This window comes from Balaenoptera physalus, assembly GCF_965194825.1.
Source record: "Balaenoptera physalus genome assembly, chromosome: 14".
NCBI classification, from domain to species: Eukaryota; Metazoa; Chordata; class Mammalia; order Artiodactyla; family Balaenopteridae; genus Balaenoptera; species Balaenoptera physalus.
In genome coordinates, this window is record NC_138893.1 from 84,231,874 (window position 1) to 84,257,635 (window position 25,762).

Genomic DNA, 25,762 nt, shown 5'->3' on the forward strand with positions numbered 1-25,762 from the left:
AGATTACTTATCCTTGATGAAGATATTTGCCTCTGATACCTGCAATACAAAGCCCTACAGGTTATTAAAATAATAATCTTTGAAACATAAGACATGTCCCAGGAAATAATAACTTTCCAGGAGGAACTGACATAAAGCAGAACAAAAGGCTAACAAACTTTTCCCTCCCTCTTACTCATTACCCTCTCCCATTATCTCTCATTTTTTATGAGTAGCTCTAATGAAACCATTTGTAGATTTTGCAACATTGTATAGACAAAACTTTTAAATAATACATTTCTAAACTATGAGATAGTCAAATTAACTATCCTATGCTATCAACCACTGAAATTTTTATAGACTCATTTCATTTGGGCAAAGCACAGTATTTTCACTAAGACCTTTGTTCTCTGTGCCCTAATATCTAATTGTTCCTAAAGGCAAAAATCACATCAATGTAAGTCTCAGTTTTATCTAATTCTATAACTTTGTGGTCATTAATGAATCTATATTGTGGCTACTAGTCAAAGAATTTACAGTGAACTTGTGCTATACAGAAATTCAGAACCACCCTGATAAACCCCATTCTCTTCATGTAGCCAAAAAGTAACATTAATCAACTTTGAACTTCATGGCAATTACATTTCTTAGTTACTCTATGTAGATTGTGCCCCATTTTTCAACTAGAAATATTAAAAATATAACCCCAAATCTATTTAAGGGAATGCAAACCATTTAAATTCAAATTATAATTATTCCCTACTGCATACTCTTCCTCATGAAAAGGTACAGTTTACTGCTTAAACATTTTATAGTTTAAGCAGTGTATGTAAGAACTATTAGTCCAGTTGGTGAGCAGAAAATATTTGGACACATGTGCTATAGCATGTTATGCTACCTTTCAGCTACCAGGCCAAGCGCAGACTCAACTTTCAAAATAACTAGAATTCCTAGCTATGTAATACATTAAATTGCTGTATTACAACAAGGAAAAAATACTATGTCTACATGTAAATTCCACTCTTAATCAGCAACCACCTCCCCTGAAGTTTTTTGATATCCTGAAGTAACAAGTTCCATCTGTGGTCACGATTATACAGTCCATTAAATTGAATAATGGACTACTTGGCAAGCCAGAAACTGGTTCAATCACTACAACATAACAAAGGAAAGAGAAAGTAAACTAGAATAGACTTCTACAATGCCCTGACTCCTTAAATCATTTAGTGGAAGTGAAAGCCACAGGGCAGGGAAAGGCAAAATATGTGGCCAGTCAACATTATGTATATGTGAGGTAGATGTCAAAGGGAAACAAGATTGCTCTTAAGGACAGAAAAATCTAACAGTTCAACCTCAACTGTTTTGCTTACTTACTGATGGTAAATGGCTAATTTTAGAGAAGGAAATTAAGAATTTAGGTTAACTCTCTAAAAGGCTCTTCTTTTACTTTGCATATGTGTATGAGGGGGAGAGTATTATTATTACCTTAACATCTCTCAAGTTTTTCTTTCTGTACTCTTCTATGTCATATGGTATGACCCAGTCACCTAAGCCAAAAACTCAATCAACTGAATTATATATAAAGATACCTGAACAAAAGTAACAGCCTTTTCACTGCCTCTTTACCTCCAGTCTTATTCTCCCTCAAGACAGCTGAGAATGATCCATCGAAAGTGAAATCTGATCATGTCAACCCCCTCCTCCCCGTTTCAAATTCTTCACTGTCATGCCATTGCCTATAAGATAAACCAAAGCTCTGAAGCATAATGTGCAAAGTCCCATCGTAATCAAATCTCTCTCCCCATCCCCCTATCTCTCCCTATTCCACCATCACATACATCTTGAATTTGTGGTTCCTTGAAAATAAACACATAAATAAACAGGCCATGCTATTTCACAATTCCATATACAGTATACTTATATAGCTTCCCTTAACTCAAATGCTTCTCCCCCGTTGAGACGGAACAAGCAGCCACCTCTCTATATGCCTCCTTCACCCAATTCAAGACTCAGCTGATCTCCTCCTGGAAGTTTTTCCTGGATCCCTGAAATGGGTTAGGTGCCCAACTTTTATTCTTCCTTGTGTGGCAGGCAAAATAATGCTCCCAAAATATGTCCACACTTTAATCCTGAAAAATCCATGAATATGTTACATGGTAAAAGGGACTGTATAGATATGGTTAAGGACTTCTGAGATGAGGATTTAAAATAATCATCCAGCACATATATACAATGGAATATTACTCAGCCATAAAAAGAAACGAAATTGAGTTATTTGTAGTGAGGTGGATGGACCTAGAGTCTGTCCTACAGAGTGAAGTTAAGTCAGAAGGAGAATAACAAATACCATATACTAACACATATATATGGAATCTAAAAAAAAAAAAAAAAAAAGGTTCTGAAGAACCTAGGGGCAGGACAGGAATAAAGACGCAGACCTAGAGAATGGACTTGACACGGGGAGGGGTAAGGGTAAGCTGGGATGAAGTGAGACAGTGGCATGGACATATATATACTACCAAATGTAAAATAGATAGCTAGTGGGAAGCAGCCGCATAGCACAGGGAGATCAGCTCTGTGCTTTGTGACCACCTAGAGGAGTGGGATAGGGAGGATGGGAGGGAGACGCAAGAGGGAGGAGATATGGAGATATATGTATATGTATAGCTGATTCACTTTGTTATAGAGCAGAAACTAACACACCATTGTAAAGCAATTACACTCCAATAAAGATGTTAAAAATAAATAAATAAAATAAAATAATCATCCAGGATTATCCAGGTGGGTCCAATCTAATCACATGAGTCCTTAAAATCAGAACACCATTCCCAGCTACAGAGACCCAAAGAGACGGCAGTGTGAAAAGAACTGGACCCCCATTGCTGCTGGTTTTGAAGATGGAGGAAAGGATTATGAGCCAAAGAACATGGGTGTCTTCTAGAAACTAGAAAAGGCAAGGAAACGAATTCTCCTGTAAAGTGTCCAGAAAGGAACACAGCCCTGATGACACCCTGATTTTAACCCAGTGAGATCCACATAAGATTTCTGACCTACAGAACTGAAGCTAATAAATTTATGTTCTTTTAAGCCACTAAGTTTACAGTAATTTCTTACTGCAGCAATACAATCTAATATACTTAGGGACTTTTTCTATTACTGGCTGTGTCTGCTTGAGGGTGGGAACTTTATCTTACTTTAAATTGTATTCTCAGTAACCTAGCACTGTTCTTGTCTATAGAGATGCTCAGTAGTATTTTAGAACTGATACATGTTCATTATTTAATTCCAAAGATCCTACTACTATAATTAAAACATTTTTCTTCAATTTAGAATTGGCAACATGAACTGCTTTCATTCCTCACCAGTCATTTCAGGCACAGAGATCTATTAATACTTGTTTACTTCTTTTGACTTGTCTCCTTTTATTAACAGGATAAGTACTCACTCACTATGACACAGTCTTCTCATGGAACTTCAGGTATGCAGCTTTTTTTATCCATGTTCCTGTGTCCTACCACCTATATCAATATTTTAAAAATCATATATATTGTCATTAGGAACATATTTTTAGTTCTATCTATCCCAATATCCATTAAGAACTACAGTTAACCCTTAAACAACATGAGTTTGAACTGCACAGGTCCACTTACACATGGACTTTTTTCAATAGTAAATACTACAGTACTACACTATCCAAGGTTAGTTGAATCCGAGGATGCAGAACCACAGATAAGGAGGAACTGCGTACATGGAAGGCTAACTAACTACTAAGTTATACAGGGATTTTCCACTGCATAGAGGATCAGCGCCCCTAACCCCAACTTGTTCAAGGGTCAACTGTATTTTATTTATCCACAGTGTTTTTAATTTAGGTCTCCTGAGTATCTGACAAAATAAATTAGTACTGGAAGTTCATCTCCTGAATCAAGGTTTTAGAAATATTTAGACGGTACAAAGTACCATTTTATAACCCTCTAAAATTGATGTTATTGTCCCCTCTTCAGAGGCATGGTCAATACCATAGTTCACAATGATATCAGCTAACATTTTTGAGGACGTAATATGTGCCCGTCTCTGTGGTAATTGTTTCACAAGCATTCTTTTTTAAAAAATATTTATTTATTTTTTGGCTGCATTGGGTCTTAGTTGTGACACGCGGGATCTTTCGTTGTGGCATGAGGGCTCTTCGTTGCAGTGCGCAGGCTTCTCTCTAGCTGTGGCACGCAGGCTCATTAGCTGTGCCATGTGGGCTTAGTTGCCGGGTGGCATGTGTGATCTTAGCTTCCTGACCAGGGATCGAACCAACGTCCACTGCATTTCAAGATGGATTCTTAACCACTGGACCCCCAGGGAAGTCCCAAGCATTCTTAATCTTCACAATGACCCTTTGAATGTGATTCTATTACCCCCAGTGGGTTGAGGGTGGGAGCTCAGAGGTATTAAGTATCTTGCCCAAGATTAATTATACAGCTCAAAAGTCGTGGAGTTGGGAATTCAAATCCAAAGTCAATTAAACAGTAAAAAGAAGTGAACTTTTTAGATCAATACCTATATAGCGGGCTTCCCTGGTGGCGCAGTGGTTGAGAATCTGCCTGCCAATGCAGAGGACACGGGTTCGAGCCCTGGTCTGGGAAGATCCCACATGCCGTGGAGCAACTGGGCCCGTGAGCCACAACTACTGAGCCTGCGCATCTGGAGCCTGTGCTCCGCAACAAGAGAGGCCGCGATAGTGAGAGGCCCGCGCACCACGATGAAGAGTGGCCCCCGCTTGCCACAACTAGAGAAAGCCCTCGCACAGAAACGAAGACCCAACACAGCCAAAAATAAATAAATAAATTTATTTTTTAAAAAAAAACCTATATAGCTTATTCTACTAATCAAAAATGGCATTTCGGAAAAGTCAACCTTCACACTTGACAAAGTTTTCAGAGTGACAGGTACCCATGAAGGTATGGCAGTGGTTATCATAAAATACCAAAAAGTACCATCATTTGAAAGTGAGAAAAGGTATCTGGCCATAACTTCATTATCTTTGTATCTTAGAATCTGTTTTCTAGGATGAAGACAGGTCAGTAAATCACATGTCAGTACTATCCATCTTTCTTAACAACTGTTACTTCCATTCTTTGAGAGATAAAAAGTAGAAAGATTCTAAATTTCAGGCTCAGTTTATGGTTTAAGATTGGTTCCATATGCAACTCATTTTGTTCAACATCTTCTGATATTTCTCATGACTAATGGTTAGCACTTACACAGGCTTAAAAATGGACTGCAAAACGTTAGCAATATTGATCTTCACTTCTCTAATTAGCTCTGCAATCTTAAGTCACTTCACTAAGTTTCTGGTCTTTGCACTCTGCCTGGCATTCTACTGAGTGCAGTACAGTAGTAGAAACACAGAAGGAATTAGAGTGTAATTTAAAAGCTTCAGAAGGACTCTGAATCTCATTCCTATCACTTAACTAACTATACAACATTGGGTAAGTCTTAGTTGCCTTATCTGTAAAATAGGGACAAAAATATCTACCACCTACAGTTCTTCTGAGGATTAAATTATTAAATACATTTTTTAAAAATGCACCTAAAATAATGCCTGGTGCTAAGTAAGTACTCATTAAATATTCCTTTCTTTCTCTTTTAAAATATATTTTATTGAAGTATAGTTGATTTACAATGTTGTGTAGTAGTATTCCTTTCTCTTAAAGTGTGACTTTTTAAGTGTTAAAACCAGGTTTTTCAGCGAGCCATTTCTTGAATGAAGATTTAAAAGTTTTGTAGGATTTAAAGATAATGTAATGTCAAGGGTATCTTAAGTCTACATGGGCTGCCATAACAAAAATACCATAGACTGGGTGGCTTAAACAAAAGACTTATTTTTCACAGTTATGGAGGCTAGAAGTCCCAGATAAAGGTCTGATGGGGTTGGCTTCTGGTGCTAACTTTCTTCCTGTAGACAGCCATCCTCGTGCTGTGAGTTATAGTGTTCCTTCCACTTCTTATAAGGGCACCAACCCTGCTGGATTGAGGCCCGACCCTTATGACTTCATTTAATTTTTATCGCCTCCCCACGGGGCCTGACTCCAAATACGGTCACATTAGAGGTTAGAGCTCCAACGTACGAATTTTGGGAGGACACAAGCATTCAGTCCATAACAAAGAGTATTACTGTATTTTTGTACTGAGGGGCTTTTATTTTGAAGCAAATTTTATAGACCTCATTCAAACCTCATGTAAAGTTTCTGCAATGAATAGAAATACTATTATCCTACATGGAGACTCGAGGAACAGACACGGAAAGGTTAAGGAATATAACCTTAACGATACAACTGAATAGAGGCAGAGTTACAAATAGAATTTGAGCCTTTTAACTTTGAAGCTCATCCTATTAAATAACATTGCATTTTTCAAACTTTTATTTCTAAATGTTTTATCATTGTCCTCTCTCACATTACTTCTAAAATCTGTCTTAAAATTCTTTCAACAGAAATTTTAAGTAATATTAAAGAAACAGAAGAGTTGAAAAAAATGACTAAAGTTCTCAAAGCCAAGGAAATAGATTAAACAGAGCCACGAAAATCAGAGTTTAATTAACCTTATGGTTTTGTGATTTCTTCTTTTAGAGAAAGCCAAAAAACTGGCACATTCAGCAAAGTCACTGGCTTGCTTCTTGACCAACACTCATCAAGGATGCTAATCCACCCACGGGCAAGTTGGAGTTAGATAATTATTTCCAGAAGCTGAAAGCTGCCTATTCATGCTTGCAGAAAACAGGAATGTATTACTTTAATAACTATATTTCACTTCCTCTGAGTGGCAGAGATTTTATAAACCATCTCTTTGAGAATCAAATACTACAGGACACCTTTGGTCATGATACAGCATAAAGGTTACTTCAAAGAACATTCTCATGGGGTGGGGGTATGCACTTCTTTAGTGGGGAAAAACACTGGCTTATATGTGATCGGTATCACTCCTCAGACCACTTTGGCTACGCATTAAGTTCCTTCCCTCTTTTTAGAGATTTTTTAAAAACCCATAAAACTAGGTGATGTTATTACAGTTTTTATGGCTTTTTAAAAATACTTTTACCCTTTAGCATTGACATGCAGGCTGGCACATCCTAGAAAAAGTGAGAAGCTTCCTCTTCAAAAATAGCAATTTTTACAGGGCTTTCTGTGCTTATGGGGGGCAGGGGAAAAAGAAATAGAGAGTTGAATCACATTGTACTTGTCTACCTAACCAAATTAAATAATATTTCTTTTTTTTTTTTTTCAGAAACGATGTTTGTACTCTGTGCAATAATGTTGTACCTCCCTGAGTTTCTTCAGCTAGAAGGGGTGGTGGTGGTAGTAGTGACTTTTTTCTAACATCTTTATTGGAGTATAATTGCTTTACAATGGTGTGATAGTTTCTGCTGTATAAAAAAGTGAATAAGCTATACATACACATATATCCCCACATCTCCTCCCTCTTGCGTCTCCCTCCCACCCTCCCTATCCAACCCCTCTAGGTGGTCACAAAGCACAGAGCTGATCTCCCTGTGCCATGCAGCTGCTTCCCACTAGCTATCTATTTTACATTTGGTAGTGTATATATGTCAATGCTATACTCTCACTTCATCCCATCATACCCTTCCCCCTTCCCGTGTCCTCAAGTCCATTCCCTACGTCTTCATCTTTATTCCTGTCCTGCCCCTAGATTCTTCAGAACCCTTTTTTTTTTTTTTTTTTTAGATTCCATATATATGTGTTAGCATACGGTATTTGTTTTTCTCTTTCTGACTCACTTCACTCTGTATGACAGACTCCAGGTCCATCCACCTCACTACAAATAACTCAATTTCATTTCTTTTTATGGCTGAGTAATATTCCATTGTATATGTGTGCCACATCTTCTTTATGCATTCATCTGTCAATGGACACTTAGGCTGCTTCCATGTCCTGGCTATTGTAAATAGAGCTGCAATGAACATTCTGGTACATGACTCTTTTTGAATTGTGGTTTTCGCAGGGTATATGCCCAGTGTGGGATTGCTGGGTCGCGTGGTAGTTCTATTTTTAGTTTTTTAAGGAACTTCCATACTGTTCTCCATAGTGGCTGTATCAATTTACATTACCAGCAACAGTGAAAGAGGATTCCCTTATCTCCACACAGTCTCCAGCATTTATTGTTTGTAGATTTTTTGATGATGACCATTCTGACTGGTGTGAGGTGATATCTCACTGTAGTTTTGATTTGCACTTCTCTGATGATTAGTGATGTTGAGCATCCTTTCATGTGTTTGCTGGCAATCTGTATATCTTCTTTGGAGAAATGTCTATTTAGGTCTTCTGCCCATTTTTGGATTGGGTTGTTTGTTTTTTTGATATTGAGCTGCATGAGCTGCTTGTATATTTTGGAGATTAATCCTTTCTCAGTTGCTTCATTGGCAAATATTTCCCCCCATTCTGAATGTTGTCTTTTCGTCTTGTTTATGGTTTCCTTTGCTGTGCAAAAGCTTTTAAGTTTCATTAGGTCCCATTTGTTCATTTTTGTTTGTATTTCCATTTCTCTAGGCGGTGGGTCAAAAAGGGTAGCTGTGCTTTATCTCATAGAGTGTTCTGCTTATGTTTTCCTCTAAGAGTTTTATAGTGTCTGGCCTTACATTTATGTTTTGTTTGTTTGTTTGTTTTTCTTTTTAACATCTTTATTGGAGTATAATTGCTTTACAATGGTGTGTTAGTTTCTGCTTTATAACAAAGTGAATCAGTTATACATATACATATGTTCCCATATCTCTTCCCTCTTGCATCTCCCTCCCTCCCACCCTCCCTATCCCACCCTCCCTATCCCACCCCTCTAGGTGGTCACAGAGCACCAAGCTGATCTCCCTGTGCTATGCGGCTGCTTCCCACTAGCTATCTATTTTACATTTGGTAGTGTATATATGTCCATGCCACTCTCTCACCCTGTCACATCTTACCCCTCCCCTCCCCATAACCTCAAGTCCATTCTCTAGTAGGTCTGTGTCTTTATTCCCGTCTTGCCACTAGGTTCTTCATGACCTTTTTTTTTTCCCTTAGATTCCATATATATGTGTTAGCATACTGTATTTGTTTTTCTCTTTCTGACTTACTTCACTCTGTATGACAGACTCTAACTCCATCTACCTCATTACAAATACCTCCATTTCATTTCTTTTTATGGCTGAGTAATAGTCCACTGTATATATGTGCCACATCTTCTTTATCCATTCATCTGTTGATGGACACTTAAGTTGCTTCCATGTCCTGGCTATTGTAAATAGAGCTGCAATGAACATTTTGGTACATGACTCTTTATGTATTATGGTTTGCTCAGGGTATATGCCCAGTAGTGGGATTGCTGGGTCATATGGTAGTTCTATTTGTAGTGTTTTAAGGACCCTCCATACTGTTCTCCATAGTGGCTGTATCAATTTACATTCCAACCAACAGTGCAAAAGGGTTCCCTTTTCTCCACACCATCTCCAGGGTTTTTAATCCATTTTGAGTTTATTTTTGTGTATGGTGTTAGAGTGTTCTAATTTCATTCTTTTATATGGAGCTCTCCAGTTTTCCCAGCACCACTTATTGAAGAAGCTGTCTTTTCTCCATTGTATATACGTGCCTCCTTTATCAAAGGTGACCATATGTGCGTGGGTTAATCTCTGGGCTTTCTATCCTGTTCCATTGAGCTATATTTCTGTTTTTGTGCCAGTACCATACTGTCTTGATTACTGTAGCTTTGTAATATAGTCTGAAGTCAGGGAGCCTGACAGCTCCGTTGTTCTTTCTCAAGATTGCTTTGGCCATTTGGGATCTTTTGTGTTTCCATACAAATTGCGAAATTTTTTTGTTCTAGTTCTGTGAAAAATCCTATTGGTAGTTTGATAGAGATTGCATTGGATCTGTAGATTGCTTTGGGTAGTATAGTCATTTTCACAATGTTGAGTCTTCCAATCCAAGAACATGGTATATCTCTCCATCTGTTTGTATCATCTTTAATTTCTTTCATCAGTGTCTTATAGTTTTCTGCATACAGCTCTTTTGCCTCCTTAGGTAGGTTTATTCCTAGGTATTTTATTCTTTTTGTTGCAATGGTAAATGGGAGTGTTTCCTTAATTTCTCTTTCAGATTTTTCATCATTGGTGTACAGGAATGCAGGAGATTTCTGTGCATTAATTTTGTATCCTGCTACGTTACCAAATTCATTGATTAGTTCTAGTAGTTTTCTGGTAGCATCTGTAGGATTCTCTACGTATAGTATCATGTCATCTGCAAACAGTGACAGATTTATTTCTGCTTGTCTGATTTGGATTCCTTTTATTTCTTTTTCTTCTCTGATTGCTGTGGCTAAAACTTCCAAAACTATGTTGAATAATCGTGGTGAGAGTGGGCAACCTTGTCTTGTTCCTGATCTTAGTGGAAATGGTTTCAGTTTTTCACCATTGAGAACGATCCTGGCTGTAGTTTGTCATATACAGCCTTTACTGTGTTGAGGTAAGTTCCCTCTATGCCTACTTTCTGGAGGGTTTTTATCATAAATGGGTGTTGAATTTTGTTGAAAGTTTTTTCTGCGTCTATTGAGATGATCATATGGTTTTTCTCTTTCAGTTTGTTAATATGGTGTATCACATTGATTGATTTGCGTATATTGAAGAATGCTTGCATTCCTGGCATAAACCCCACTTGATCATGGTGTATGATCCCTTTAATGTGCTGTTGAATTCTGTTTCCTAGTATTTTGTTGAGGATTTTTGCATCTACATTCATCAGTGATATTGGCCTGTAGTTTTCTTGGTTTGTGACATCTTTGTCCGGTTTTGGTATCAGGGTGATGGTGGTCTCATAGAATGAGTTTGGGAGTGTTCCTCCTTCTGCTATATTTTGGAAGAGTTTGAGAAGGATAGGTGTTAGCTCTTCTCTAAATGTTTGATAGAATTCGACTGTGAAGCCATCTGGTCCTGGGCTTTTGTTTGTTGGAAGATTTTTTTTTGGGGGGGAAGATTTTTAATCACAGTTTCAATTTTAGGACTTGTGATTGGTCTGTTTATATTTTCTATTTCTTCCTGGTTCAGTCTCAGAAGGCTGTGCTTTTCTAAGAATTTGTCTGTTTCTTCCAGGTTGTGCATTTTATTGACATATAGTTGCTTGTAGTAAACTCTCATGAACCTTTGTATTTCTGCCATGTCAGTTGTTACTTCTCCTTTTTCATTCTAATTCTATTGATTTCAGTCTTCTCCCTTTTGTTCTTGACGAGTCTGGCTAATGGTTTATCAATTTTGTTTTGTTTAGGCTTCCCAAGAACAAGCTTTTAGTTTTATTGATCTTTGCTACTGTTTCCTTCATTTCTTTTTCATTTATTTCTGATCTGATCTTTATGATTTCTTTCCTTCTGCTAACTTTGGGGTTTTTTTGTTCTTCTTTCTCTAATTGCTTTAGGTGTAAGGTTAGGTTGTTTATTTAAATGTTTCTTGTTTCTTGAGGAAGGATTGTATTGCTATAAACTTCCCTCTTAAAACTGTCTTTGCTGTATCCCATAAGTTTTGGGTCATCGTGTTTTCATTGTCATTTGTTTCTAGGTATTTTTTGATTTCTTCAGTGATCTCATGGTTATTAAGTAGTGTATTGTTTAGCTTGCATGTGTTTGTATTTTTTACAGATTTTTTTCCTGTAATTGATGTCTAGTCTCATAGCGTTGTGGTCGAAAAAGATACTTGATACGATTTCAATTTTCTTAAAATACCAAGGCATGATTTGTGACCCAAGATATGATCTATCCTGGAGAATGTTCCATGAGCACTTGAGAAGAAAGTGCATTCTGTTGTTTTTGGATGGAATGTCCTATAAATATCAATTAAGTCCATCTTGTTTAATGTATCATTTAAAGCTTGTGTTTCCTTATCTATTTTCATTTTGGATGATACGTCCATTGGTGAAACTGGGGTGTTAAAGTCCCCTACTATTATTGTGTTACTGTCGATTTCCCCTTTTATGGTTGTTAGCATTTGCCTTATATATTGAGGTGCTCCTATGTTGGGTGCATAAATATTTACAATTGTTATATCTTGTTCTTAGATTGATCCCTTGATCATTATGTAGTGTCCTTCTTTGTCTCTTGTAATAGTCTTTATTTTAAAGTCTATTTTGTCTGATATGAGAATTGCTACTTCAGCTTTCTTTTGATTTCCATTTGCCTGGAATATCTTTTTCCATCCCCTCACTTTCAGTCTGTATGTGTCCCTAGGTCTGAAGTGGGTCTCTTGTAGACAACATATATATGGGTCTTGGTTTTGTATCCATTCAGCCAGTCTGTGTCTTTTGGTGGGAGCATTTAATCCATTTACAGTTCAGGTAATTATCGATAAGTGTGTTCCTATTACCAATTTCTTAATTGTTTTGGGTTTGTTATTGTAGGTCTTTTCCTTCTCTTGTGTTTCCTGCCTAGAGAAGTTCCTTTAGCATTTGTTGTAATGCTGGTTTGGTGGTGCTGAATTCTCTTAGCTTTTGCTTGTCTGTAAAGGTTTTAATTTCTCTGTCGAATCTGAATGACATCCTTGCTGGGTAGAGTAATCTTGGTTGTAGGTTCTTCCCTTTCATCACTTTAAATATGTCTGCCACTCCCTTCTGGCTTGCAGAGTTTCTGCTGTAAGATCAGCTGTTAACCTTACGGAGATCCCCTTGTATGTTATTTGTTCCTTTTCCCTTGCTGCTTTTAATATTTTTTCTTTGTATTTAATTTTTGATAGTTTGATTAATATGTGTCTTGGCGTGTTTCTCCTTGGATTTATCCTGTATGGAATTCTCTGCGCTTCCTGGACTTGATTGCCTATTTCCTTTCCTATATTAGGTAAGTTTTCAACTATAATCTCTTCAAATATTTTCTCAGTCCTTTGTTTTTCTCTTCTTCTTCTGGGACCCCTATAATTTGAATGTTGGTGCATTTAATGTTGTCCCAGAGGTCTCTGAGACTGTCCTCAATTCTTTTCATTCTTTTCTCTTTAATGTGCTCTGTGGTAGTTATTTCCACTATTTTATCTTCCAGGTCACTTAACCATTCTTCTGCCTCAGTTATTCTGCTATTGATTCCTTCTAGAGAATTTTTAATTTCATTTATTGTGTTGTTCATCATTGTTCGTTTGCTCTTTAGTTCTTCTAGGTCCTTGTTAAACGTTTCTTGTATTTTCTCCATTCTATTTCCAAGATTTTGGATCATCTTTACTATCATTACTCTGAATTCTTTTTCATGTAGGTTGCCTATTTCCTCTTCATTTGCTTGGTCTGGTGGGTTTTTACCTTGCTCCTTCATCTGCTGTGTATTTCTCTGTCTTCTCATTTTGCTTAATTTACTGTGTTTGGCGTCTCCTTTTCGCAGGCTGCAGGTTTGTAGTTCCCGTTGTTTTTGGTGTCTGCCCCCAGTGGGTAAGGTTGGATCAGTGGGTTGTGTAGGCTTCCTGGTGGAGGGGACTGGTGCCTGTGTTCTGGTGGATGAGGCTGGATGTTGTCTTTCTGGTGGGCAGGACCACATCCAGTGTTGTGTTTTGGGGTGTCTGTGAACTTATTATGATTTTAGCCAGCCTCTCTGCTAATGGGTGGGGTTGTGTTTCTGTCTTGCTAGTTGTTTGGCATTGGGTGTGTCCAGCACTGTAGCTTGCTGGTCGTTGAGTGGAGCTAGGTCTTAGCGTTGAGATGGAGATCTCTGGGAGAGCTTTTGCCATTTGATATTACATGGAGCCGGGAGGTCTCTGGTGGACCAATGTCCTGAACTCAGCTCTCCCACCTCAGAGGCACAGGCCTGACACCCGGCCAGAGCACCAAGACCCTGTCAGCCACTCGGCTCAGAAGAAAACGGAGAAAAAAAAGAAAGAAAGAAAGAAAAATATAAAATAAAGTTATTTTAAAAAATGAAAGAAAATATTATTAAAAATAAAGAAAAATTTTAAGTAATAAAAAAAAAGGAAGAGAGCAACCAAGCCAAAAAAAAAAAAAAAAAAAGACAGACAGAACCCTAGGACAAATGGTAAAAGCAAAGCTATACAGAAAGAATCACACAAAGAAGCAAACACATACACACTCAAAAAAAGAGGAAAAGGAAAAAAAATATATATATATATATAAAAAGGAAGAGAGCAACCAAATCAATAAACAATCTACCAATGATAATAAGCTCTAAATACTAAACTAAAATAAACATAAAACCAGAAACAAATTAGATGCAGAAAGCAAACCCCAAGTCCATAGTTGCTCCCAAAGTCCACTGCCTCAATTTTGGGGTGATTCGTTGTCTATTCAGGTTTCACAGATACAGGGTACATCAAGTTGATTGTGGAGATTTAATCCACTGCTGCTGAGGCTGCTGGGGGAAATTTCCCTTTCTCTTCTTTGTTTGCACACCTCCTGGGGTTCAGCTTTGGATTTAGCCCCGCCTCTGCATGTAGGTCACCTGAGGGCATCTGTTCTTCGCCCAGACAGGACGGGGTTAAAGTAGCAGCTGATTAGGGGGCTCTGGCTCACTCAGGCCGGGGGAGGGAGGGGTACCGAACGTGGGGCGAGCCTGCGGCGGCAGAGGCCAGCATGACGTTGCAACAGCCTGAGGCGCGCCGTGTGTTCTCCCGGGGGAAGTTGTCCCTGGATCACGGGACCCTGGCAGTGGCGGGCTGCACAGGCTCCCAGGAGGGGAGGTGTGGATAGTGACCTGTGCTTGCACACAGGCTTCCTGGTGGCTACAGCAGCAGCCTTAGCATCTCATGCCCGTCTCTCGTGTCTGCACTGATAGCCGCGGCTCGCACCCATCTCTGGAGCTCGTTTAGGCGGTGCCCTGAATCCCCTCTCCTCGCGCACCCTGAAACAATGGTACCTTGCCTCTTAGTCAGTTCCAGACTTTTTCCCGGACTCCCTCCCGGCTAGCTGTGGCACACTAGCCCCCTTCAGGCTGTGTTCACACAGCCAACCCCAGTCCTCTCCCTGGGATCTGACCTCCGAAGCCCGAGCCTCAGCTCCCAGCTCCCACTCACCCCGGCGGGTAAGCAGACAAGCCTCTCGGGCTGGTGAGTGCCTGTCGGCACTGATCCTCTGTGTGGGAATCTCTCCACTTTGCCCTCTGCACCCCGGTTGCTGCGCTCTCCTCCGTGGCTCCGAAGCTGCCCCTCCCCGCCCACCCCGTCTCCACCAGTGAAGGGGCTTCCTACTGTGTGGAAACTTTTCCTCCTTCACAGCTCCCTCCCAGAGGTGCAGGTCCCATCCCTATTCTTTTGTCTGTTTTTTCTCTTTTCTATTGCCCTACCCAGGTACGTGGGGAGTTTCTTGCCTTTTGGGAAGTCTGAGGTCTTCTGCCAGCATTCAGTAGGTGTTCTGTAGGAGTTGTTCCACATGTAGATGAATTTTTGATGTATTTGTGGGGAGGAAATTGATCTCCACGTCTTACTCCTCCACCATCTTGAAGGTCCCTCCTAGTAGTGACTTCTTGTTGCTAATCTCTAGATTATTTCACCATCTCTTACTTGGTTCTCAGCTCCTCCATTACCAGTGTTACAATTTTCCTGCATAAAATTCCTTGTGTTGTAAATACCTGAGAATAGCTGAGATGGTTTCTGTCTCCCTAGTGAGATTTTGACTGATAAAACCACTTACTGGCAATTTGTATCATTTATTGCTTTTTGAAATGTTAATTAGCTTTTTCATATAGTCTGTGCTTTAATACTGAATATAACTCCTCAAGTAAAAATCTTAAGCTTGAATTTATGGATTCTGAGATCAAAATTTCTCAGGGCCCATGCTGAAATAAGGACGGAGAGTGGAGAGGGGAGAAAAGGCAGACGGCGAAGGTCAGTGAACAAAATGGATGGCAAAAGCTTCTCAGGTAATATGCTGGGTGTGCCAAAGTAATGTCAACCAGGGAGTCTCTATGGTTGAGCTATTCTTTGAATACAGCAAAAGTACCATTAAAAACAGGTAAGGGGGGCTTCCCTGGTGGCACAGTGGTTGAGAATCTGCCTGCCAATGCAGGGCACACAGGTTCGAGCCCTGGTCTGGGAAGATCCCACGTGCCGTGGAGCAACTGGGCCTGTGAGCCACAACTACTGAGCCTGCACGTCTGGAGCCTGTGCTCCGCAACAAGAGAGGCCGCGATAGTGAGAGGCCCGCGCACCGCGATAAAGAGTGGCCCCCGCTTGCCACAACTAGAGAAAGCCCTTGCACAGAAACAAAGACCCAACACAGCCAAATAAATAAATTAAATAAATTAAAAAAAAAAAGAATATATGGGTATATTGTAAAATTCCTTTAAAAAAAAAAAAAACAGGTAAGGGGGACTTCCCTGGAGATCCAGTGGTTAAGACTCTGCACTTACAATACAGGGGGTGCAGGTTCAATCCCTGATAAGGGAACTAGGGTCTCACATGTCACACGGCACTGCCAAAAAACAAAACAAAACAAAAAACAAAAACAACCAAACAAAAAACAAAAAGCTAAGTATACCAACAATGAATGCAGCAAGCGATGATAATGCTATTATAACCTCTAAGAACCTCCACTGAACTATGAAGTTTCTTCAGAAAGGCTCCCCAAACTGGCTAATGATCCAAAAGAAATTTTTTATGTATGAGTAATTGTTAATGGCTATAACCTAGAGCAATCTACTAAAAATGCAATTCTTAAAGCACAACACAGTACAAACATTATTTTTTTCAGAAAAAATGAATGGAGAATACTATATGGCTATGCAAACCTCTTTTAGGAATTGGGCTAGTATCCCTAAAGCAAGTACTTTGACACAATCTTTGAAAACTCCTGTCTGGCAAGGAAAAGTCCCAAGAGACCATATTGATTTTTGTTTTGTTTTTGGGTTGTTTTTGGCCACGCCACGCAGCATGCAGGATCTTAGTTCCCAGACCAGGGATCGAACCCATGCCCCCTGCAGTGGAAGCACAGAGTCCTAACCACTCGACCACCAGGGAATTCCCCCAAGAGACCATATTTAGATGACCATTGATGTTTCAGCAAATCAAACTGCTTTGACTTATAGACACAAACTCATAATGATGTAATACTAATAACAATAATAACAACAAAATATAAACTAGCACTTAAATAGTACTTACTATATTTATGTGCCAGGCATTGTTCTAAGTACTTTATATATTTAACTCATACAGTAATTCTCACAACTCATTGGGATGGGAACTATTGTTCCCCACTCCACCTCAAATTATAGACAAGGCTTAAAGACATAAAGTAAATTTCCCAAGTTCACACAGTAAGTAACAGCTAGAATCTGATCCCAGGTAGTCAGAGTCCAGAATCCGTGCTCTTAACCATTATACTATATTTTTTCCCTAACATGGTCAAGGTCATACAGCTAAGTAGGTGGTGAAGCCAGGAATTCAGTATAAGTCACACTTTGTTATGAGACATGTGGGTTATAACTCTTTAGCTCTTCCCTGCTAAACCCTCAGAAGTCTTTACCATCACACAACAAACAATGCCTGTGAAACTGGGCAATGGGCATAGCATAGTATGGGAACTCCAGTGTCATTTGTAACTCAGCCAACCTGCATGGTATACAACAGAAAGAGTAAAGTGTTTATGGTCAGAAAAACTGGGTTGAAGGTAACTTTGCAATTAATTGGCAGTAATTAAACAGACTACGGGCTCTGGAGTCAGATAGACATGTTAGGTTGGCCAAAAAGCTCGCTCCATAACATCTTACGGAAAAACCCGAACGAACTATTTGGCCAACCCAATAGATTGAAATCCTGGCTTTGAGACCATTGTGTAGGGTGATAAAGTTTATGCATAGAACAAAGGCATCTGGTCAAGAAAGCAAAATGGGGATGAAATTCTGCCCATGTTCAGCTCACCAAGCCATCCACCCTGGAAGGGGAGCTCCATTTTCTAGAAGAGGTGGCACCTAACCCAGGCCCTAAGCTGCTGACTAGAGTAGTGTGGCAGCCCAGAAGAAGTTTCAGTTATTTTACTGGTTCACCACAGGGGGTGCCTTTTTCTATTTCAAAAGTGTCTCATAAGCTAGTGGTGACTTCCTACTCCAGTACTTACTACTAGTTAGGTAATGTGGGGCAAGTTACTTAACCACTCTAAACCTCAGTTTCCTTGTGTGGAAAAAGTGTTTGAAAATAGTACTTCCCTCATAGTGAGGTTTTGAGGATTACATAAAATGATGCAAGTAAAGTGTGTAGTACAGTGCCAGGCACTGAATAAGTGGTCAATAAATTGTAACCAATAAATTATAACAACCATGTGTAGTATCACACCTCTCTGAGCCTCAGATTCCTCGTCTGTTCAAATGAATACCATCTACTTCATAAGCCATTTCCATGAATGTTGAATTGTGACAATAAGAAAGCATTTTATAAACTACTTCATATTTACTTATAATTTTTATCTAAAGCATTAGCAAATATAGAAAGTTCTTGGTACCTAGTGCTTAGTAAATGCACGATGAACGTTAAACAATATTGTTGCTGTTAGAATTGACCATTTATTTAACAGTTTTACACCATATATTCATGTTTTGGGTATTACTTATTTTAGGGAGAATAATCATGCTCATGGATCATTTTAAATTGTGAGAGGAAAATTAACTCATTAGAGAGCTCTGTAAACAATACAAATTTAAGGGGTCTAAGACTAAGTGGTATCCGGTCCAAAAAAAAAAAAAAAAAGCCACAAATCCTACAATCTATCAGGTTTGAAATAACTTCTAAAAAGAAAAAAGGAAAAATCATCTCAAAGAACACTAAACCTTCTTGCTTAATATTAGAACCTCTCAATAGGAAAGACTGTGTTTTATATCCACATGACACACATAAATCACTAGATTTACACATAGTGGCAAAGTTGCAGTTTCTCTGAACTTGGAAACAGTGTTCCTTAGAAACTGCCTGTTGATCCCTTTCAACTTCAAAATAGATATTTGATCCTGCTCCCTTAAGAAAAGAGCTCTTTCCACCCCTATGGCAATGTTTGGGATATTTAAAGCTTCTATAACCGTAAATTCCAAGCTTATAGTCTCACAGCAGCCATAATTCAGCTACAAGGAACTTACACCACAGGCCTACAAACCAGCGGATTTAACAGGCCTCCGATTCTGCAACTGAATGATGCTTACTGTGACCATACAGCAGGAAAAACGCAAACGAAGATTTAGATTGCTATCAGATCTAAGATTGCTATCAGATCTTATCCTTCCTCCATGTCTCTCTATCTTCCAAATGTGCTCACAAGTTTTGTTGTCATTTTGTTGCTATTCAAGGTTATTAACACCACCAGAATGCTTGCTACACATTTGCTGATACAGTATTAAAGAACGAAAAGAATGTTTTCCCAACTTTATGCCTGTATCTTCTTGGCACTCTAACAAAAAGCACATTCTATATTTACTGTGGATTATTCTCCCCATCAAGACACATTTTGATAGGACAGAGACCAAGAAGCTCTGTATTCAAATCTGAATCTGTCACTAAATAGTGTTATGTCCTCAGTAAATCATTTAACCTCTGTGAGTTTCCTCTGACATAATGTATGAAAAAGATTTTTTCTATTATAAAATGACATACATATGGAAATAATTATTTCTGCCAATACTATGTCATACAAATAGGTATAAAAGTTCCTGTTTTATGCATATGTATGGCTGAGTCGCTTTGCTGTGCACCTGAAGCTATCACAACGTTGTTAATTGGCTATACTCCAATATAAAATAAAAAGTTAAAAAGAAAAGAAAGTAGAATGTCCAGTGAGGAAAAAAAAAGAATCCCTGTTTTAGTTATTTCAATGCACGATAAAAGAAAAGTGAAAGTGCTTCTCAAGAATAGAAACATTCTACAAATGCAAGCCTTATGAATTCCATCATCTTTTAATTCTTTGGAATCTTATTAGAGCACCTGCTACAAGTACTATACACAAATGGCTCAATCAAAAGGTAATCATAATTTGGAAACTTCTGGAAGCATAAGTATTGACAGTTGGGATAATCGGCTTCATCAGCAATACAATCTGTTTGCCAAAACCTGCTGCATTCTTTTGGCTTGTTTAGTAGCATTTCATGTGGCGCATGCTATCCCACAAGGGCAGTAAAAGTAGAGCTTCAAATATGCCTATCCTCACATCTCTCAGGGTTACTCAGGGCATGGGACACCTCCAGTTAATAAATGAGGAAAGTCTGAGCAATCACCTAAACATATGAAATAAAAGATAAAGCCAGAAGTGGAGCAATAAATAGGCTTAATTCACTGTTATTTTTCCTAGAATGCACTGCCTTCCTTGGGGCAGGACAAACCTCCAAACTGAAAACAACAAAAAACCTCCCTGTTCTTTCTCCCAAGCTTCTTTACTACCTGAGAATCATGCACAACAGAGCACAGAAGCAAAAAAGTTTGTCCTATGAGGCATTTCAAGGGATTAACTTCATGTAATCTTTGGTTTCTACTTGGCAGCTCTACAAACTATATATAAACTGACCTCCAATAAGATCAAGGCCAGACTCATGTGACTCAAGCTTCTCCATTTGGGAAGGAAACACTAGACATCCAGCAAAATAATCTGTCAAAGGACAAGTCTCCCTGTGTCATGAACAGGCAGATGAACACGGCTGCCAAACGTCAAGTATAATACTGAACTGCTATTGCTAATGTGCACTTTCCACATTTAGAGAGGAATTATTTTCTTTACTTAATGTGCAGTAATTATTACTAAAGCACAACATCTCTAATCTCACATATAAACATACCACGAAGAAATAAAACAACCACCTCAAATGGCTTTAAAAGACGACATAGCTAGAAGCCAGAAACACAATAGTTCCAAAATTATATTCCAAAATGAAATACTTGTGTGCTAAATAGTGTACAAATATGTTGTCATTGGTACAATATTTTGCTAACAATGTACGGCAACACTGATATCACATATCACAAGTTTAAAATGGCTGCTCATCTAGACCTGAGGTCCACAGATGAAGTAAATGCTGATTTGGTTTTAAAACACTAAATATGTTTCAGCTGCTGAAATGCATCACCAATTTGAACTTATACAGAGAACATAGTCCATAAAACATAACAAAACAGTGTGCAAATTTTCACAAGGCAGAAATGAGCAATGATTTTTTTTTTTTTTAACTAGATGTGTGTTTAAAGTTGAAACACAGAGGTTTTGACACAGAGGTTGTTATTGAAGATATGCATCTGATAGACGATCTATGCTCCTGTGGCCATAATTTATATGAAATGTATTTAAAAACCATTTAAAGTCAAATTTAAATTTTGAAACTCTTCAAGGTATAGTCTATTCACTTTAATTTTTCTCTCTTTCATGAAAACTGTGTTATGGTTTCTGAGGAGCTGGCTGGCTGACTCTGATGGTTCACAGATGCTCCAAACCTCATCTGGGATTGTTCTCCTGTGCCATCTTCCCTTTCCTGACACGTAACAACTATTTTGGGTTCCAGGACTCAATTCCAACATATGTGCGTGGAGGGTTTTCCCACACCACCAACAAGCAATCTTGAACACTAGCAGGGTGTCCGAGAATTCAACTGAATTCTGACACTATCTACCTGGAGAGAGAGTCAGAAACTTAGGAACAGCCAGATGGAACAGATGCACAGGGCAAGGTGTGTGGGCAGGAGGGCCTCTCCAGGAAGACCATTTCCCCTGCATCTCCACATGTTCACCAACCTGGAAGCTCCAAGCAATGATCTCTGAAGCAGAAGATCTGAAAAGACCAACTAAGGACCACTGATTTCATATCAGAGGCCATTAAAAGGGTTTTTCTGATGTAATGACATTTAAAACAGTGTAATTACACAGAAATCATTTAAAATTGATCCTGAGAGCTGATTTTAAATAGGAAATGGATTAAAGGTATAAATGGGCAACTCACAGTGGGAAAAACATGAATAGCTAACAAATATTTTTAAAATACTCTACCTCACTCGTAATCAGGAAAATGATTTAAAAGACTTTTAAGATTCCATTTCATATCCATCATATAGGCAAAAAATAAAAAGCCTGACAATAACAAGCGTTGAAAGGATATGGAACAACGTGAACTCTTAAACACTGCTGGTGAAAAAGTAAATTGCTATGACCACTTTGGGCAGCATCTGTAAAGAAAAATATGTAAACCTATATCCCAGCAATCCTAATCACAGGCAAACCACAGAGATAGCCTGGCACATGTACCCAAGGAGACTTGTACAATAATGTTCACAGCCACATTTTTATTAGAAAAAAAACTGGAAATAGCTGCATGACTATCAATAGGTGAATAATGTTCAAAAACTGCTTGCTGAATGAATGACACTGAGGGATGAATGGCAATGTTTTCAAAGGAGGTCAGAGCCTCAGGAATCTGTAGGACAATACCAAAAAGCACAACATCCATGTCATCAGAGAGGAGAAAACGATATGGTACACAAAAATGGAAGACAAACTGTGGTACATCCGTACAATCGAATACTATTCAGCAATAAAAAAGAACAAACCATTGGAACAACATGGAATATGTTGTTGGAACCACTGGAACAACATGGATGAATCTCAAAGGCATTATGCTGAGTAAAAGAAGCCAATCTCCAAATGTTACAAACTATTTTATTCCATTTATATGAAAATCTGAAAAAGGCAAAAGTATAGGAACAGAAAACAGATCAAAGGTTGCCAGGGATTAGGGATGAGAGGAGGGTTTGAGTATAACTGAGAGCACAAGAGAATTTTAGAGGTGATGAAACTGTTTTGCACTCTGACTGTTGAGGTGGTTACACAAATCTCCATGTGTGTAAAATTCATATAAATGTATACCCAAAAAAGCCAATTTTATTATATATAAACTTTAAAAGTCTGAAAAAAATCAAGATCTCCTCCAGAGATATGTATATCTGAGATTTACGACACCATATATCATATAACTTTTATACATAATACTTACGTATAAATACATAAATCATAGATCATATACTTTTATACATAATATAAAAGGCCATCATGCAGTTAGATGACGATCCACATAAATACTATGACATGTCCCTCAAAGATGGTTAACAAAAAGCCTAAATAAGGGCACTGAACAATAAAAATCAAATATGTAATCAGTCTTACAACAAAATTTTCTTAGGAGGGAAGTGCTCAGTTTTTTGTACTTGTTTTATGAAGTTAATTTGGAATTTAAAGACAATAACTTTGCACAATTAAAAGGAAACATTTTTCTGTCACAATGGTTTCATGCCTGCAAACCTTTCTTGCGGGAATGGGAGAAATTGCCAGTCTGTTAAATTAAAATTCTCTATCTTTTCCTTCTCATTCAACTTCTCAATTTCAGTGTTCCCTGAATAAAAAGTTATCTAAATCCTGAGACGAAGGAGACCCCACCCACAGATCAGGACATTAATGGTGAAAACTTCCAGAAATTCACTTTCCACAGCCTATTAGGATTGCCTAAAGAAAAGGTAGCAAAGCTAAAACAGTGCCCTTTAACTCAGGTGACCATGTGTCCTAGTCTGTCTGGGACAGCCCTGGTTTAACACCTTCTGTGCTGACATAAGTTTTAACAGCACCTTCTTTCACCCTAAAGGTGCTGAGGTTTAGACAATGAATTATATGGCCATTCTACCCTTAACCTATTTCCCTTTAGAAACCTAACTCACAAACCCTATCACCGAGACATACAAAGTAGTCCCACAAAGTGAAGCCCTTGTACTAGTTTTTTTTTTTTAAAAAAGGCAGGAAAAATGAATTTAATTAATCTAATGTGTTGTACTTACTTATTTTGTGAATTATAGCTAATAAAATTCTCTTCTTGGGATTCTATAAATAACCTGAAACTCTAGTTAATCCATACCCATAGGGTTAATACTTTAGGAGAAACTCTCCTATGAGTCATGCTGAAGAAAAACAAATCACCCATTTAAAATCTCTACCCATGTCTCCATTCTTGTTTTAAAGTCATTGAATGTGTAGAGAAGCCGGTGCTTTTTTTAAAAACTTGGAGTATAGTTGACTCACATGTTTATATTAGTTTCAGGTGTACAACATAGTAATTTGATATTTTTATAGATCATACTCCATACAAAGTTATTATAAAATATTGACTATATTCCCTGTTCTGTCCGTTACATCTTTGTAATTTATGTATTTTAATACCTAATAGTTTTTACCTCTTACTCCCCTTCACCTATTTTACCCCTCCCCCATCCTTCTTCCCTCTGGTAACCACTGGTTTGCTCTCTGTATCTGTCTGTTTTTGTTTTGTTATATTTGTTCGTTTGTTTTAATTTTTAGATACTATATACAAGTGAAAACATACAGTATTTGTTTTACTCTGTCTGACTTATTTTTCTAAGCAGAATACCCTCCAGGTCCATTCACGTTGCTCCAAATGGCAAAATTTCATTCTTTTTTATGGTTGAGTAATATTCCATTGTGTATATATACCACACCTTCTTTATCCAAGGCCAGTGCTTTTAGGGTGCTATTTGCCAAATTCTAAGGAAGCTAAATGACTCTAATATGTTATACCTCCATATGGAAAGTTTACCTCTGTTTCTTTGATGTGCTATCATTATCAAAGAAAGGACAGGTTTCAAATTACAATTATTTCTTGAGACTATAACAAACATGGACCAGGATGAATTTCTTTTAAAGTCTATCTAAAACAATGAACTTAACTTCCTCAGGGAATGAACTACCCAGACTCCTTATATCTCCTTATCATCCACCCTTTGGACAGGTCACTGGACAGGAAAAAGTTAATACTTGCTATTATTCCTTGGTAATAGATGTGATGGGATAAAGAGAATAAAACAATAGACCTACACTGTAATGTTACAACAGCCATTAGTCACATGATAATTGAGATGTGTGGTAAGATTTTGAGGACTTAGTACCAAAAAAATGTAAAATAACTCAATTTTTTTCACCTGTTTCTTTTTACCTTTTCTAATGCGGCTACTAAAAAGTTTTAAATTACATATATGGCTGCATTATATTTCTATTGAACAGTCCTGTAATAGACTATGTTTTGATGTGTTTCCATAATTTTCATAATAACAATAGCAGTCATAATACTGAGTTAGCTATAAAGTCTTTGCAATTGCACCAAAAGTTCCAAAGCAACAAAATTATCGGTAACAAGAACAGTCCTTGTTAACTCTATAGTAACAAGCACTATACTCTCTTTAACAGATTTTAAAAAGAAGAAAATGAAAACCAAAGCAAAACTTGGAATATTTTTTAAATGTAATGCTCCTCACTTTTTTGGTTCTTTTTTTTTTTTTTCTTTTTAAAAATTTCTGGTTCAAGGAGTATTCTTAACTATTTGTCTAGGCACTGTGCAATCTCTGAAATATCTCAAAGCAACCAACCATAGATTTAAGACCACAATGGCAGCTTAGGAAACCCACATCTACAGAGGAGTGCTACGCAAGATGAGGAAGCAGAACCTCGGCCCTGTACACAGACTAAATCAGGGGTCCCCAACCCCTGGGCTGTGGACCAGTACCGGTCCGTGGCCTGTTAGGAACTGGGCTGCACAGCAGGAGGTGAGTGGCAGGCGAGCAAATGAAGCTTCATCTGCCGCTCCCCATGGCTCACCATGGCTTGTATTACCGCCTGAACCATCAATTGCATTACTGCCTGAACAATACCGCCCCCATCCCACCCCCGTCTGTGGAAATACTGTCTTCCACGAAACCAGTCCCTGGTGCCAAAAAGGTTGGGGACCGCTGGACTAAATGTAGCAAATAGGAGACAACCTAAGTTCAAACAAAAATA

The 25,762-nt window shown here is 38.3% G+C and overlaps 1 protein-coding gene and 2 long non-coding RNA genes across 3 annotated transcripts in view; 2 read left to right on the forward strand and 1 right to left on the reverse strand.

The window, feature by feature from the left end:
* LOC309642731 overlaps positions 1–25,762 on the forward strand; it is a 414,473-nt gene that overhangs the window by 316,044 nt on the left and 72,667 nt on the right. The gene's annotated exons all lie outside the window — the stretch shown is intronic.
* MCU (mitochondrial calcium uniporter) overlaps positions 1–25,762 on the reverse strand; it is a 221,220-nt gene that overhangs the window by 135,908 nt on the left and 59,550 nt on the right. The gene's annotated exons all lie outside the window — the stretch shown is intronic.
* On the forward strand, positions 15,145–20,451 carry LOC309642739. Its single transcript, XR_014253355.1, has 2 exons — positions 15,145–15,929; positions 16,279–20,451. It is a non-coding gene; the product is annotated as an uncharacterized lncRNA (long non-coding RNA).